The sequence below is a fragment of the Helianthus annuus genome, chromosome 11 (genome assembly GCF_002127325.2).
Source record: "Helianthus annuus cultivar XRQ/B chromosome 11, HanXRQr2.0-SUNRISE, whole genome shotgun sequence".
Taxonomy (NCBI): Eukaryota; Viridiplantae; Streptophyta; class Magnoliopsida; order Asterales; family Asteraceae; genus Helianthus; species Helianthus annuus.
The window spans coordinates 135,010,901-135,028,115 of NC_035443.2; the positions used below are offsets into that span (position 1 = coordinate 135,010,901).

General features: G+C 34.9%; 2 long non-coding RNA genes across 2 annotated transcripts; one reads left to right on the forward strand and one right to left on the reverse strand.

Moving 5' to 3' along the window:
* The first annotated feature begins 3,848 nt into the window (after nt 1–3,848).
* LOC110886124 lies at nt 3,849–10,520 on the forward strand. The gene is made up of 2 exons (XR_002562643.2): nt 3,849–4,181; nt 10,325–10,520. It is a non-coding gene; the product is annotated as an uncharacterized LOC110886124 (long non-coding RNA).
* A 1,936-nt stretch (nt 10,521–12,456) lies between these two features.
* Nucleotides 12,457–16,807, reverse strand: LOC118484291. Its single transcript, XR_004873211.1, has 3 exons — nt 16,622–16,807; nt 14,363–14,441; nt 12,457–12,935 (listed from the first exon to the last, which is right to left on the reverse strand). It is a non-coding gene; the product is annotated as an uncharacterized LOC118484291 (long non-coding RNA).
* Between the last annotated feature and the right edge of the window lie 408 nt (nt 16,808–17,215).

Here is a 17,215-nt window from a genome sequence, read left to right on the forward strand (position 1 = left end):
AATAAAAAAAAAAAAAACACAAACCACACATACGTATATGGTGTCTGCGATTTCATTAGAGCCACAAGGAGCTCTCAAAACTCAACCCTAAACTTCAAGAAATTCACCAAATTGAAGGGTGAATCAGAGCCAAATCGTATGCATGAACACATAAAAACAATCACCAAGCTTATGGGATCATAAGGTATGTCGAATTTCAGTATTTTGTTCCATCTCAGATTCTTGATGAACCCTAGAAGTTTAAAAATTGATCTTGAATGATGGTTATTTGGGTGAAAATAGGATGTATGCATGATTTGAAATAAACCCTAGCTAATAAACTAAGGGATTTGAGTGCATGTTAGTAAAACTCATGATCACTATCTAGGTGTTTAATGGGTTTTGTAGAAACATGATGAACACTAGAATCATGATTATCAAACTAGTGTTAGTTGAACTCTATGAAGTTAATCTTGACACTTAACCATGAGTTAGACGATTATTTAGTAAAAAGATGTTGAAATTGGCAAGATATGTAATCATGGAGTTTGATTCTTAATTTTATAAAAGTATGCTCACTAGGTGTTTGATAAAACGCCTAAGAGAAAGCTAAATATTGAAATTTAGAACGAAACGCGTATTTGAATAATATGGCTAGTTAAATGAAATATGAAACAAGAAGAGTTATAATCATCATGTTGATTTGAACTTAATGTTGTAAATCATGTGATTGAAAGTAGTTAGCTTTAATAAACTAAGTTAACTAATCTTTAAGTCGAATAGTAGCTTCGACATAGAGAATAAGTAAGGTGGAATGGTCGTGATTTTTAAATGACTAGTCTAACCACCTTTGTAAATGTTGACAATAGTTTGACGCTTAACGAGCTAGGTGGAGGCTTGAGAAAGAAGCGGTTAAACGAATCAAGCGCATGAAGAAAGGCGTAAACCGGATGAGAGGTAAGTGTAATTTTCGCACTTATGTAGATTACTCGTTTATTCTATACGAAATAATCGCGATAACAATAATATTGAAAAATGGTGAAAATGGAAATTGGTCAAGAGTCGACTAATGTAATTAAGGTTAAAAGCATGCCCATGGCGTAAGCCAAAATGGGTTGAATTAGTAAGGAAAGAGTTTAAGAGATAAAGGATTTGGTAATATAATCCGGGATGGGATGGATGTATGAATTGGACATCAAAAACCATCTTTTTGATTTAAATAGATAACGTTGGGTATATAGTCCAAATGGGTCAAATGGTGGTGATAACACCATTTGACAATACCGACTAATGCGTTGGTCAAGTCTTATGTTAACAGGATCAATTGGCAAATCGGATAAATGCGTCGCCATAGATTGAGTGACAATTAAAGCAAGGTACAAAACCGGGTCTATTTGTTGTCCCGAGCCAGGTACGAATAAATATGATTATAGCTAACGTACAAATTTGGGCAAATAAGTAGTGAAGGTCCTTCATCATAAATGAAGGTAAAATGGACCATTACGCCCTTGTAAGCTAAATTGAATAAATGGCCTTTAACGGTAGTTTGGAAATGAGTTTTATGCTTAATTAAATGCTTACAATAGGTACAAGAAGGAGAAAGATGTAGGACTTTGGTTAAACGACTCTATATGGGTCTTACCGTAGAATAACAATCCGAGGAAATAAAACTCGGATTACATAGAACATTGCATTAAATTCACCACACATACAGTTGTGGTGGAAGATTATTTGATAAATATTGTGGAAATAAGATGCTAGAAATAGACGAGTATGATGTATGCGGAAAAGTGCTTAAATACCCTTAACGGGTCAAAATAATCATTTAAGTATAAACGAGTTTAAGATTATACATAAACTTGTGAATTGAACCTAATATGTTAGACAACATTGAAATTATAAGGTTCATGTGAAATCGGGATCAAACAATCATGTTTGTTTGATAAAATGCATAAACGGGTTAAAATTCGGTAGAAAGGTGATGAGTCGAAGGCTTAAAAGTCTAAAAATTTATTTTGTTGGATGTTGGCTTTCAACTCCATAAGGGGGCCTAGCGTTACGGACGCGTAGGAAAAAGAATCGGGTAAAACAGATCAATAACGAAGAAGTTATGGTCGTTTCCGTGAAAACTCTTTGAGCTGGGAATGTACAGCAACAGCTGAAACAAAGGTCTGTGAAAAAGGGGGCCTAGCGTGACGCGACGCCCCTTGGCGTCACGCGACGCCCCCTAACTCCGAAAATTGTTGAATTTTGTCATTTTTAACCCCTGTACTTGTTTGAACTTAATATTTGATTATCGAAACTAACTTTTAAGTTGGTTTTGATCATAGGTGAATGCCAAGAGTGCACGGATGAAGATCAAGCGACGAGCAAGAACCGAACACGATCACGAAATAAGCTTCCGCACTATGTATCGTTATTATGTTAAACAACGAACGTACACATGATATGTTCTATATCTTTTAAATTGTAAAAAGTTTTAATAAACCCGTAATTTCCAATGCATATGTAATCTTAGTTACATGTCTGTTTTTTTTTTTTTTGTAAATGATATGTTAAACCTTAATTTATAAGAACGGGTGTTACATATATATATATATATATATATATACATATATATATATATATATATATATATATATATATATATATATATATATATATATATTAAAGGTTAATACTTAATAACTAAAATAATATATATCTTAAGTAGTAGATATATTATTAGGATTGTTCACATTACAAACCAAAATTAAGTTTAAGCAAACACAAAGTAAGTTTAAAATTTTAATGAAATACAATATAAGTTTATTAGCATGATAATAAACCTCCAAGTATGTCATAGATATTGAATTTAGGGTTGTCCAAAAAGCTCGCAGATTGCTCGGATTTCGGTCGATATGGCTCGGTTTGAAACTGAGCCCAGCCGACTCGGAGTGGTAAGAAAGTGAGTCTATCTCGTCTCGGTTCGTAATAAACCGGATTGGCTTGGTTTGGCTCACTTGGTAGCTCGGATTATTTTACTAATACTATATTTTATTTTATTTTTATACAATATAATATATTACAAAAAAAAACTGATTATTATTTACATGTATTTAGGAATGTAATTTAATATCTATAACATATTTAAAGGTTGATTACAATGCTAATGAACCAGTATTGTATTTTGTTGAAATTTAGAACTTATTTTGTGTTAAACTTGATTTGTATTTTAATTTAAAACTTATTTTGTGTTAAACTTGATTTTGTATTTTAATGTATTAGATTGAACTTATTTTGGATATGTTTATTTTAAAGTATTGAATAATACTTTAGACTAATAAATTTTGAGAGCTACTTACTAATTTCTCCTTTTCGAATCGAGTCAAACCAAGCCGAGTCAAGCCGAGCTAGGCTCCTTTTAAAACCAAACCAAGCCCAAGCTTAGATTTTCAGCTCAATTTCAAATCCGAACCGAGCCAACTCAGATTATTAATGAGCCGAGCCCGAGCTTGCCCCGGCTCGGATCGGCTCGATACATGAACAAACCTAATTCAATGCACCCTAAATACATGCAAATAATAATCAATTTTTTATAATATATTATATGTAGTAAAAGTAAAATAATTTGAGTTAAACCGAACCGAGCTAACGAGCAAGTCAAACCGAGCCGATCTGACTCGTTACAAGCCTGGCAAAGCTAGGCTCACTTTGTAACCTTTTTCGAGCTAAACGCTAATGAGCTCCAAGACATGAACTTATTGGACAAACCTTAAATATTATTAGTATAGGGAATTAAACAATTACCGAATATCTAATAACTCCATTCAATTTATACCCGCTATATATACCATGAAAGTCTGGTTAGATGGTGTTGGATACTAAAAGACATGTAAAGCGAGTGGGTGGGTTTATAAGATTACTAAGGTGGGTGTTGAGCAAGATGGAGAAGCAGGGCACGTGCATTACAAACTCATCATGCAAAACTTCATTCAAATTTCAACAAAACACCCTTTCTCAGGTTTGATTCTTGTGCTATGGTTACATGGTTCAACCAAACCCTAAGTGGCTCATGGTTCAACCTACCTGAGTGGTTTAACCGACAAAGAAGTAAGATCTTTGAATGCAAATGAGTTGGTGGTTCATGTGCCCATCTTCCCCATCATGACCACCGGAACCTTTGTCCAAAATGGCCGGTTAAGCTTCACATCTTTATATCGGTAAGTCCATCTTCTGTAAAATGTAAATGCTAGCTAGTTAACCACAATATTGTCAATTTATATACTTATATTTTGATTATCATATACCCTTCTCACTTCTTTTTGATGTAGTAAATTTATTTAAAATCGAAATCAGAAATAAACTTTTGATATATTAGTCGGAGTTAAAGTTAGAAATCTTAATTTTAGTTATACGAAAAAAAAAGATTGTTGGTAAGAATACAAATTAAACTTTGTTAAAAAGATTTATTAGTCACTATTAATTTAGTTAATGATTATTGCTGAAGATAATTTGTTAAGAGATAAAACAACCAAATTTTCAAAGATTAGGCAAGACATCACTACTAGAAAATATATATATATTTTTTTATATTTTATGATATTTTATACTTAGCTCATTTGTCCGCCGGTTTATGATTTTGACTTATTTTAACAATCATTTAACATGCCAACACTTATTATCTACTTATTATCTTTTTACTTTATTACAATAATAATTTAACATGTTAACGCTTTAATCTTATTTTTTATTTTACATTAACCCTTGATCCGTATCACTCTTAATACCTAGGTTAACAATAATTTGATTTTAAAATAATTTAACAATAATTTGGTTTAATTAATCTTGATGCTGTCATAATTATAACTTTTCAATAAGGCATTTGAGTTGTTAACCTTTTTCTTATTGATGCTGTCATAATTATAACTTTTCAATAAGGCATTTGAGTTGTTAACCTTTTTCTTATAATCTTTATGTTAAAAGATAATTACAAAACTACAACGTTAAATAACATTATCTCTTATAATACTTATTTTTGTTGGCATCTTAGAAAATATCTTAAAATCTCGTGAAAGTCAGACGATAAGGTTGTTCCATCTAGAAAAACTTCCAGGTGTCGACAAATAAATAAACAAAAAACTAATTTAATTAACTAGCAAACACGGATAAAGTTAAATAGTTCACGAGAAAGATAATATAAACTTTCTAAAAATCTTATGAAGTTTGGTAAAAAATGTATTTTTGCTGTTTATCATAAATAATTAACAAACACCAAAAATTTGACAAAATCTTGCAAGACGTAGAAGTTTGAACCGACACATGCTATGCTACCTCACTCCTAAAAGCTAAAAACAATTACTAAGACAACAACATAACAACAAACGTCAACCACAAATTCCAAACCTATCAAAATCACACTTTGCTGTAACAATAATTTATTGTATATCATTTAAGAGCATAAAAAGTTCACAAGATTTAGAACTCTTTGTAGTAGTTCTTGTTTTTTTGTGAAATCAGAATCTGTAATTTTTCTGACACATACATATTATTGTTATATTTTTCTGACATATACATATATATCTTGGTTAAGATTTGTCTCATCCTTATGAAATTCTAAGGTATTGTTAAGAGTTTTGAAACATTTGTTTTGTATGTAACTATACAGTTTAGTAGTTTAGCATCCACCTTATCAATACTTGTAAAAACTAATTGCAGCCAATAGTTTTACTAAATAGTTTTGGTGGATTACTCAAACTCGATACTCGTTAATTGAAAGTAAATTCTTTCTCCACAAAGACTACATGATCAAGGACTAACTACTAAAGCAACATCCGTAATTTGTGATGGTCAAATCCGTCACAAACTCATAGCCTTCTTCTGCCACGTTTTTGCGACTCATTTAGACATGAAAAATGTGTAGCAAAGCACAAGTTGTGAAGGACAACTAGATCTTTGGGATGGGGTACTATCGACGGAATAGCGATCGTCTTTGAATCGTTTTTAATCAAAGTTACCACGAAAGTTTGGACCACACATACCCTTCGGTTTCCTTACAATAACTTAGAAGTACAAGCGTTACTTAAATAAGATCTGGGTCCATTAATTATTATTATTATTTTTAGAAATGAGTTACTATCTTAGGTCTGGTATATTCTAAACCTATAGGTGTTAATCTTAATTGGCATCCCTTAACACTTCTTGTACCGTTGCTAGAGGGTGTTAAGGGGCATTAAAAGCTTCACGTGTTAAGATGTTAGGAGAGAGAGGGTGAGAATCAAGCATTGGAAAATTTACACACACACAACATGCTATATATATATATATATGTATTTAACTTAAGGGGCGTTAATAAAGTTAAACCATTTCCTTGATGTGATGTAAAATGAAAGAGGGTTAAGTGAGTGATGTGACGTCTACGTGTAGTCAAGGGGCATGAAAGTATGTGTAAGCTACACGTTGGAAACTGATTAATATACATTTTGAAATGCAATGGATAATTCTAGTTTTTAATGTTCTTTATCAATAAATATACATAAAGTATACATTGAAGTCACAAAAAACGGTAGTGAAGTAAAGATGATCTCCTCTAGCTAGGTTCTAAACTACATCCGTATATTTGGTTCCCAATAATTCACTTGTCTTGTCACTATGACCACTGAAAGGATCATTTGTCATTGATAAGTGCATTTACTACACTCAGTTTCGTGGTTAAAATGTACAATCATGCACTTATTTTCCTCCAATATATAGTACACTTAGGGTGTAAGGAGTAGTTAAACACTTTGGAGTAGCAAACTAAAAAATCAACCAATGAGAGTGTACCACATCAATAAGTGAAAAGTGTTTAAACTTTGGTGAAAAGTGTTGGTAATGGTTTAAACACTTGATGAAGTGGTAAACTTTTTTTTTTAAATAAAGGAAAAATGTGTGATTGGTTAAGAGATGGCATGGACCCCACCCCACAACACCCTCTCTCTCATACACTCACTCTCTCTCTCTCTCCTGCTCCCTCACTCTCTCTCTCTTCTTTCCCGACTCGGTAACCTGTCCCCGATTCCTTTGCTTTGCCGCGTCGCCAAAAGATCGGCGCCGGTGTTTGCCGATCGGCAAACTGGTTTGCCGCGTGTTGCCGAGTCCCACACCGTACACCCTTATGTTGATAGCATATCCGCCAAAAGGCTAATACATTGAAAGAACATACCATCCAAATAGAAACCAATTAAGTATCCAAAGTTATAACATTCAACCTATGAAAAGACCAAGCCTCTTGAACCAAAGATAAATGACTTATAGGCCGGCCAATAGGACACCAATGACAGGTTAGGAATTGTAACACCTCGAAATTTTGTGTCCCATAATGTGTTAACACGTGTCATGAGTTTACACGTGGCATTAAATATTAAATAAAGGACTAAAGTTGACAAACCTTGAAAGTATGTAAATTCGAGGGTTATAAATGTCAACAAAGGGTAAGTATACTGTATAGTAACCCTAATTGATGCTCGTACCTTCAAACGAATAAATCATGGATCGTACGGAGCGAAACGCGGAAGAAAGTGAGAGATTACAAGCTACAGGGGTTAACCGTGTCAACATGTTTAATTATACCTCTGAGTGACCCTTTGACGAACCCGAGGCTTTGTAACAGTAAAATACGCTCACTAGAATATACTACGTAAATCTCGCGAAGTTCCGTTTTAAAACGAGAAAGTTATGATCAAATTCGTATGAGAGGGGTTAAAAGCGTCAACAATAAAAGTTAAGGCTTTCCGGATAGTAATTAAACTAACCGAGGACTTAACAATACGGGTAAAAGGCACGAGGCCCTTCATTGTAAATAACCGAGGGCCAAATCGCAAAGTTACCCCTTCGAAACTGAAAGGTCAAGTTAATCATTACAAAAGATTTGAAAATCTTTGAATTCAGGCCTCAGGCGGCCCGCCTGAGTGAAACAAGCAAGTTGAAGCGGGCCGCGAGCCACCTGTGGATACGTTTCCTGACATGAAGATTCAGGCGGCCCGCGTGCATGTAGCCTGAATCTAATGCGGGCCGCGTACAAGTCCCAGATGCAGAATTCTTGGACAGACTTGCTGTTTGAAGTTGTGAACGATCATTTGAGCAATAAATGAAGCATGGGCGCCCTCTACATGACCCCTAGCACCCAGGGCCACCTGCTGAACATCCATGATGCCTTGTAGGTTGATGTGTAATGATCCTATGCATGAAATGTTACTATAAAAGGCCATACATTGTGCATAAGTGAAACACACCTCAAAACCTGCCCTCTTGATCATCTCTGGAGCTTCCAAGCATTCTTCTATCATCCTTAGTCGTGCACCAAGCTTCTGTAAGTATGCCAACCCTTTTGTGGCTTAGGTTTTGCTTAGTTTAGCTTAAAAGTCAATCCGTCGTAATTAATGATTGACTTTGCGATAAATCAAGAATGGTCCCATGGTTTGTCGAATCAAAGATAGTTATATGTTGGTAATCATGTGGGCTTTAAACCCCAAATGGGGCACCCTCTGATTCCCACTCTAACTAGTCCGAATGTCGAGTCAAACGTGCTTAGAAAAAGTCAACAGAAATGTCATTTTGCGATTTCATGCATAATCTGTGATGTAGATGATATGTAACCTGTTTAAACACTCATAAAACATGATAATAAGTATGTTAAGTAGTCTAAGCTTGTTTGATCCGACCATTTTCTGTTTTGACCCGGTTCGGAGCCGAAAGTCGCAAAAGTTTGACTTTTGCATGACTTCAGTTCTGACCCGTTAAAGTTTGATTTAGATATGCCTTTGGACTCTCTTAGGACCAGGTTACATGATGGTATAACCCTCTGTGGCCGGTTCATTGTTTGTCCGAGTCTTTTACACATTTCCGTTAAATGCTTAAAAGTTGACCGTAACGCCCTTTTTAATTTAAAACGAGAATTTCGGACATGTGAAAGGATCATAACCTTGGTTACTGATTTCTAAGCATGTCCCTAAAATTTCATGTCAATCCGAGGTCCATAATAGGAGTTATGCTAAATAGCGCAAATTGCGAAACTTTAGTAATTAAATAGCGCAATTAGCATAACGCCTATCTAAACCGGATTTCGACACCAAACCTTTTGCTCACTGATGAAAAATAATATTTTGGGGTTTTTAAAGATTTTTAATTATTTTTAACCTGCTCATAACCTGCGGTTATGGCAACGGTTCGGTAAATACCGAACATACCCTTTTCGGCCATAACTTGAGTTCTACAAAGTCTTTTGACCCGATTCCAGTTGCTACTTATTTTAAATAATAAATAAAGTATAGACCTTATAAACTGTTCGGGAAACTCAGATTTCCTGTAGAACTCATAAACCTCTTTTATAATCTTTAAAAAGACCGAAATACCCCTACGGGGGCATAATAAGAACTTAAACTCGTTACGGGCATTATGGAAGGTATCCTACTGATACCACAACCTCTTTAAAGCATATTGACTTAGGAAAACAGTGTAGGACTCTTACGGTTACCCGTTGCGCCTTTTGCGCGCACGGTTCGGCATATGTAACTAGTTTACATAAATTAGCCGAAACGGGTCAAACCATATTGTTTTGACCCCAAAATCCAGAGTATGATTATTATACCCATATAAAACAAGTCTCCAAACTTGTTGGGTCAAAATCACACTCCATTCACGGTTTTCGCCTTTCACGCGATTAAACCATAACTATCCATTGAAATTGACCGGTCTAAGCTACGGCCAAATTAAAGACCCGTTAGGATTCTAATAGGTTAATTTAAACATTCGTTCCAGAATAGGGGACCAGTAAAAGCTATCTGCAATTTATTTCAATTAAGGAATTATACTTGCAAAGATAAATACTTTTAACTTGTTTTTCGTTATACGGGCTTGGGTTACGGTATTTAAAATACCGCTTGGTCGGGCAATTGACCCCAACTCATTAGAAGTTGGGTATTATCAATGTGACCCATTTAAAAATTTGTTTTGTTTGGCTTAACGCCTTTGGGGGCTTAATGACCATGTCCCGGATATCCTCGGCAGCATTTTACGAAATGGCCACGACCCTGACATCCGAGTGTAGGCGTACACTCGGCATTATGTGCATGACTATAAATGTGTAGCCGTTGGGTTACCCACCACGGTTTTATACTATGTGGTGTGTCTATTAAACTTTAACCCGACACGACTCGGGCTACCGAACGCATAGTAAACATGTAATTCTTTACAAGATTTAATTATAAATTATCCCAAGTTATAAAGAGTTTGTGCCTTGTGCATTTAAACCAATTTTATTAAACATTTTACAAAAGTGTCAGTTGAATGTATTTACCAGTGTAAACTGACGTATTTTCCCAAAAAGACTAAATGCAGGTACTATGCGTAATTGGCTGGGATTTCTCCTTAGCATCATTAGAAGTCTCGCAAGCTTAAGATGCCTGAAGTCTGTTGAACAATACTTTTCTTATTAATATTTGATCCCTTGTGGATTTTATTTTCAACAATGGTGATACTTTGATATTACACTTAACGTTGAAATATATTTATCTTTATGCTTCCGCTGTGCATTCATATAATTGTGTGGTTTGACTATATTGTTGGCAACTACGTCACGGTAATCCCCCACCGGGCCCACCGGTGAGACACGTGGAAATCGGGGTGTGACAGGAATTATCTAACCATACCTCTAACCTCACCACGAGACGACACCATTCAATAAATAGCCACTCTTTACACTATTCAAAACTTGATTTATAAAAACATATACATATAGGTAATGTTCCTTTCACATAATGGAATTGAAATTTAGATTTCATTCCTTATGTTGTACGTTTCAAAAAAGGAGGGAATTGAAATCTAAATTCCATTTTTGATCGTGTTTAGTTAGTAAAGGATCTGGAATTGAAATTGGAAATGATTTCCTTCAAATACCTTAAACTAACGAAATTCAAAATCCTTTCAAATTTTTAAGGATTTCAAGTAAAGTCATTGGAATCTTTTACTGGTCATCGATTTCTAAAACGTCTCAACCCGAATTTGTCCGTTGCCAATATGCAACGCCTCACTCCGACCAGGCATGTCGCCTATCCGTAAAAATTCGACCCGATCAGCCTGCCCCGACTCGTTAACACAATCTGAAACGTCTCTATCCGACCTGTTAACGACCCATAATGTATACAATCGGCCAGCCCATTAACGACTTGAAATGTCTCGACCTGACCTGGCCTGTTAACGACCCAAACCGACTCGTTAATGGCCAAAACGTCTCGATTCGAAACTTATCGAATTGACCTGACCCATTAACGACCCGAAACGTCTCGACCCGATCTAGCTCATTAACTATCTGAAACGTCTCGACCCAACCCGGCCCATTAAGAACCCGAAACGTCTCGATCCAAATCGGCCTGTTAACGACCCGAACTGGCTCAATACTCGGTAGATTCCAGTTCATTCACTAAACGAACACATCAAGAACGAATTGAGATTTCAATTCCATCAAATTCTAATTCTATGCAAACTCCAATTCCATTACATTCAATGAAACGAGCACCGCCTTAATTTATTTATCAAGTATGTTTTGAAAACAAACCCGTAAGTGGAAAAACAAATATATAGATCTTTTCTCAAATAATAAAACTGATGATACATGTTGAGAAAGAAATATATGGATCTTTTCTAAAATAACTAGGTAAAAAGAAGTTACTCGCGTTGCTGCGAATTTCTTTTGTTATTTAGTCTGTGTTTACATGTGTTTTGAAATCACTACGAGCGTGTTACGAACGGAACTGCTGACTAGAATAAAAAGAAAATATAGAAAAAAAAACACTAAAAGATAACCGAAAAAAATCAACCAAAAAAGTTGTATGGTAACAATGTTCTTCGTATGAAACCCGTGGTTAGAGATGAGCAAATTGTTCTGGGTACCGGTACCAAATTTTCCGAACCGAAAGATCTTAAGTACCAATTCGGTACCGAATTTTGGCATTCCTGGTACCGGTTCACTACCGTTTGTTACCTTCATATACCGGTACCGTAACCGGTATTTTCGGTATCAGTACTGATTTTGTGTCGGCTGGCATCGAGCTCATCCCTACCCCTGAAATTAAAAAAAGAAAAAATTAAAAGTTGAAGAAAATCAATAAAAAAAATGTTGTACGATACCGTTGTTCGTACGGTAACCGTGATCAGGGATAGGGATGAGCAAATGGTACCGGGTAGCAGCACTGAATTTCCCGAACCAAAAGATTCCCAATATCAATTCAGCACCAACTTTTGGCGTTTTCTTTATTAGTGCCGTTTTTTACCTTCATGTACTGATACCGAACAGGACCGTACCGGTATTTTCGATACCAGTACTGGTTCGATACCGGTTGACATCAAGCTTATCCCAACCCTTAATATTAAAAAAAGGATTAAAGTTAAAAAGTAAAGAAAATAACTATTATTATAATATTAAAATAATAAAAATATTAAAAAAACTATATATTATTATAATATTAAAATCACTATTCATTTCAGTTCGTTTATTAACTAGTAGAGGTACCCGCGCTTCGCTGCGGACGGCTACGTAGACTGCTAAATTATAAAGCACAATTATACATTGAGATGTTTACATACCAAAGATTATGCCAGCATACATTTGATTATTTTTATATGTACTGTCAGCTAACATTTATATACATGATAACTAACTAAAGGAGGTGAAGCCAAAGAAGTGATAGTGGTTCACATGGATTGCATCCCACAAAGCATGACTTCAAAAGTGGAGTGGACCATTTATAGATGGTAATGAAAGGTGCATCAGCAAAAGAAGTGATGGTGATTCACTAAGATTGCAGCCAAAAAAACCATGTCTTGAAAGTGGACCGTTGTTGTGTATGCTGGCCAAAAGGTTAGCGCTAGTTACGTGTGTTCTACTTAGTCCTGCTTGGATTTTGGAGCATTGGCGGACTTCATCTTCTTCCTATGTTCGTCTGAGAAAGGTCATCAAAGAAAACATTTATGATATAAGTACTCTATCCATACATCTAATGAAAAATGTAATACTGTAATGTAAAAAACAATTTTACATGCTGATTATTATTGATATATGTGGAATTAGCCATTAGCAAACTTAACAAAAGTGAATTCATGAGTATTACTAAGGACATGACAATTTTAATAATAAAATTGATATTATACCTGGAGAGTTGAGATGTTGCCTTTTGTGGACATAATTCGCATCTAAAGACGATGCTCCATGTTCACCAAATACATGAAGTCTATTAGAAAGTTCATTGTCGGTATCGTATATCTACATTTGCAAAAATCGAGGGCGTTCGCCAGAAGGGGGGCAAAGAGATCCAATACGGTGACACATCTTACCGCTGACTTTGAAAACATAAGGCCCAGAGGTTAAATTTATAGAGTCATCAGTAGTTGCGCCAAAAGAAGTCATCGCAAACATGGAATTATAAGCACGAATATTATCTAAGAAATCATATCTTTCGAAAAGGTGCTTTATGTTGTCAGGAGGTTTGCGTGGATGTTGTAATCTAACTCGACCACCCTTACAACATTGGTTGTACCGAGGACGTCGACTAAGAGGAGAGGCTTTAAGGCGTTCATCATACCAAAAACGCGCATTACAATACTCACATACCTCACTACAGTTGCCAATATCTAAATACATGGGCGAAATGGACGACCCTTCAGACAAAGGTGGTTGGCGAGAAGTTGATGAAGAAGACGTTTGAACATGAGATACTTCGGTTCGAGCATTCTTAGCTAAAATTTCTCTACGTCTAGCTGACAATATCTATGAGCTATCAGAATTATCACTTTGAGGCAAAGGAAATGAAATAGACTGCTCACTACTTACTGCAGCACGTCGTCTCTTACTTTGGCGAGCCTTTAGTTGGTTTTCCATCCAATATGTGTCGATTTAAGGATCACGATTTAAAGATCACAACAGTAATACGAACGAAGTAAACCTATAACGAAGGAATCCTAAAAAGCCTAAAGAAAAATAGGTACCCCTAGATAGGGAAAAAGCACATATGTATAGTATGAGACATGGACATATTTATTATAATTTACTAAAAAAGTAACTTAGTAGTATTACCAATTTAATATTGTCATGAACTTTTAAACTAAGATTGGAAAATATAGGAAAACATGACAAAACAATCTGGATATAAACTTTCTGTTCCTTAAGTGCATATTAGGTAGAAATTGACCCAACTGAACAGAGCTATGTTGATCTCTCTTAGACTGTGTATTTAAATAAAAATAATTTACCAAACAACCTCACAACCTGGACTTATATGTAAAAACTTGGTGCCTTCTTTTTAATCCAAAATGAACCACACTACCATAATGCATCATATTTGTATGAGTAAGGTGAAAAAAAGATAAGTACCTTGGCAACACAGTGAACCTTCCTGATGACTTTTCAGCTTCACTTCTTTATTACCAACCACTTTACAAGACAATGATCCCTGCATATGATTACCGTTGACTGATTATAGTAGTTGCTAAACATATAAATATATCAGAACAATGGGAAAAAAGGTAGCTTAATGGTCTACATTCGGGATGAGCTCGGTACCGGTACCGAAGATCTCCAAAAACGGGTACCGGTACCGAAAATCCCTAAACACGGGTACCGGTACCGAACCGGTACCCGAGCCATTATTTTATAGCAAATTGGATTTTAGTAATCCCATTTTTTCGCAGTTGGTTACTAATAATCCCAACTGAGAATTCTTACGACCAGTCCCAAGTTTCTAGCTTATTTTTTTAATGGACACCCGTTAAAAAAAACGTAACTCAGTAGTTTTTTTGCTAATGTGGATAGTTTTACGCTGACGTCGATGATGACGTGGATATTTTTTTTGTTTTTTTGCTGATCTGGACACAAAATATAATTTTTTCCACCTGATATGTCCACGTCATAAAAAAAACTAATTGGGTTAAGTTTTTTAATGGATGTTCGTTGAAAAAAATAGTTAGAAAGTTGGGATAGATGGTAAGAATATTCTAAGTTTGAATTATTTTTGGCCAACTAAGAAAATGAGGGATTATTTTAATCCAATTTGTCGTATTTTAAAGGAAATTCCATGTGGCCAACTCGTATATGGGCATTTAGCAATCGCCCAATGGTGGTGTCGCCGTGAAAGAGTAAGAAATGTAAAGTGGAAATTCAACATGCTTGTATTCATTAATTTAATATGAACCCTATAAAGTTACACACACAAAATAATGTCTGAACCCCTATGAATTTACACAATATCTACTTACATCAATATAGCAAATGAATCAATGGTTTATCTCAACAGTAAAAAATCATAATTCTAGGAGAGAACAATCATAATAATTAGTAACACACTGAAGAACCATTCATGCAAACAATCAAATGACAGAAACCATTAAATTCAGTCGAACCATTCATACACACATACATTAAGAGTAAACTCAGTTCAGCCACCAAAATGGCTCACCTTAGAGTTGAAATGAGTAGTTTTAGGGAAACAAATCAAAATGGTTCACTGCTATATTGCTTATATGGCGGCCAATGACGACGGGTGGTGGTGGTTGTGGGAGAGGCAGTGACACTTATTCTAATAAAAGCAACTTTGGCTGACCACGTTGACTGAAAGTACTTATTTGACTCAAAATTAAAACTTAAACTTTGAAAAGCCTGTTTTTATTCTATATACAAACTCTGCAGATTGAAAACACTATACACAAGTATGTGAATGCAAAAAGTGGACAAGATATGAATGCAAGACCCATGTGGGAGGAGATAGTGTATGATTTATTGGGGACCTGTAACTTTAGCCAGCAAGAGCACATGGTGGTAGCTTCTTGTTATAGTGAACTAATTCAACAATAAAGGAAATACAAAACAAAAACATGTCTTTGTGAAAGCTAAATGCCTCAAAGGCCATTAAATGTTAAGAACCACATGTGAACATAAGGGCTTTTGTAAAATGTTGAACATAACACTTCTGATGGAAACAAAAGATAACCATATATTATACTACAATAAGCCCCACAAGGTCAATTCCCTCACCCCATAAGAATCCCACACGCAAGCTTGTTTCTTTTTCACTCCAAACAGATAAAAAATCGAAACCCTCAAATTCTTGAAAACCCAGAAGTTATTCATAAAGTTGTTACTCTTTTTTAAACCAAAATTGCGTTAATTTGACAACATAAGCAGAATTTTACACCAGAAAACAATATACAAGCATTACATCACAATACACATAGATTATGTACAACACGAATCTGATATTAGGCGTTAATATGAGGACCTAAGTAGAATTTTTCACCAGAAAACAATATACAAGCCTTAAAGCACACTACACAAAGAATATGTACAACAGGAACACCAGAAAACAATATACAAGCACTACATCACAATACGCGTAGGTTATGTACAATACGGATCTGATAATTTCACTACGCAAGTAGAATTTGACAGCAGAAAAGAATATAGAAGCATTATTATATCACAAATCACAATATTGTTGCGATCTTTTCTACCATAAAAAGAATGTTTATCTTTCTTGAAAACCCAGAAGTTGTAGTCATATAACAAATCCAACAAAGTTGTAAACTCATGAGATGATAATTAAAACATGCAATTTCAGAAAATACGAATGCAAATTACCTGAAGAAGATGCCCTATTCCATTCCAACCGTTGAAAGCTATGAAGAGCAAAAATTGATACTGAATATAAAGTGGGAAACCTAAGTCTAAACCCTAGCAATTAGGGGTGAAAATGTGTTAAACACAAATGAAACTCCTTAACACGTGGAATACCATAACTTCAGATGAGTGCATTTGATTAAGTGTAATCTCTGAACATGTGGATAACAATGACCTCTGATGATTTTTGAACTCTCATCAAAGTGTCAAGATTTTAAAAGTCAACAAACTTTTGGGGCAAATATAAAAGACTCAAAAGTACAGAGGAGGAATGCAATAAAATCAAAAATGCACTATGTTTGCCACTTCAAATTGTAATGATATATAATATATAGTAAAGTAATAATAATAATAATATATAGTAATATATAGTAATAATATACAGTAATAATAGTGATAGTAATAATAAAACAGATGATACATGTTGAGATCTTACATGAGATATATTATTAAATATATGTTGAGATATATTATTAAATATCAGTCACATAAGGAAGACTGTAATCTTAGATGTGTAGAGTTTAAATCCCATAATTTACAAGTAATGATGTTTAA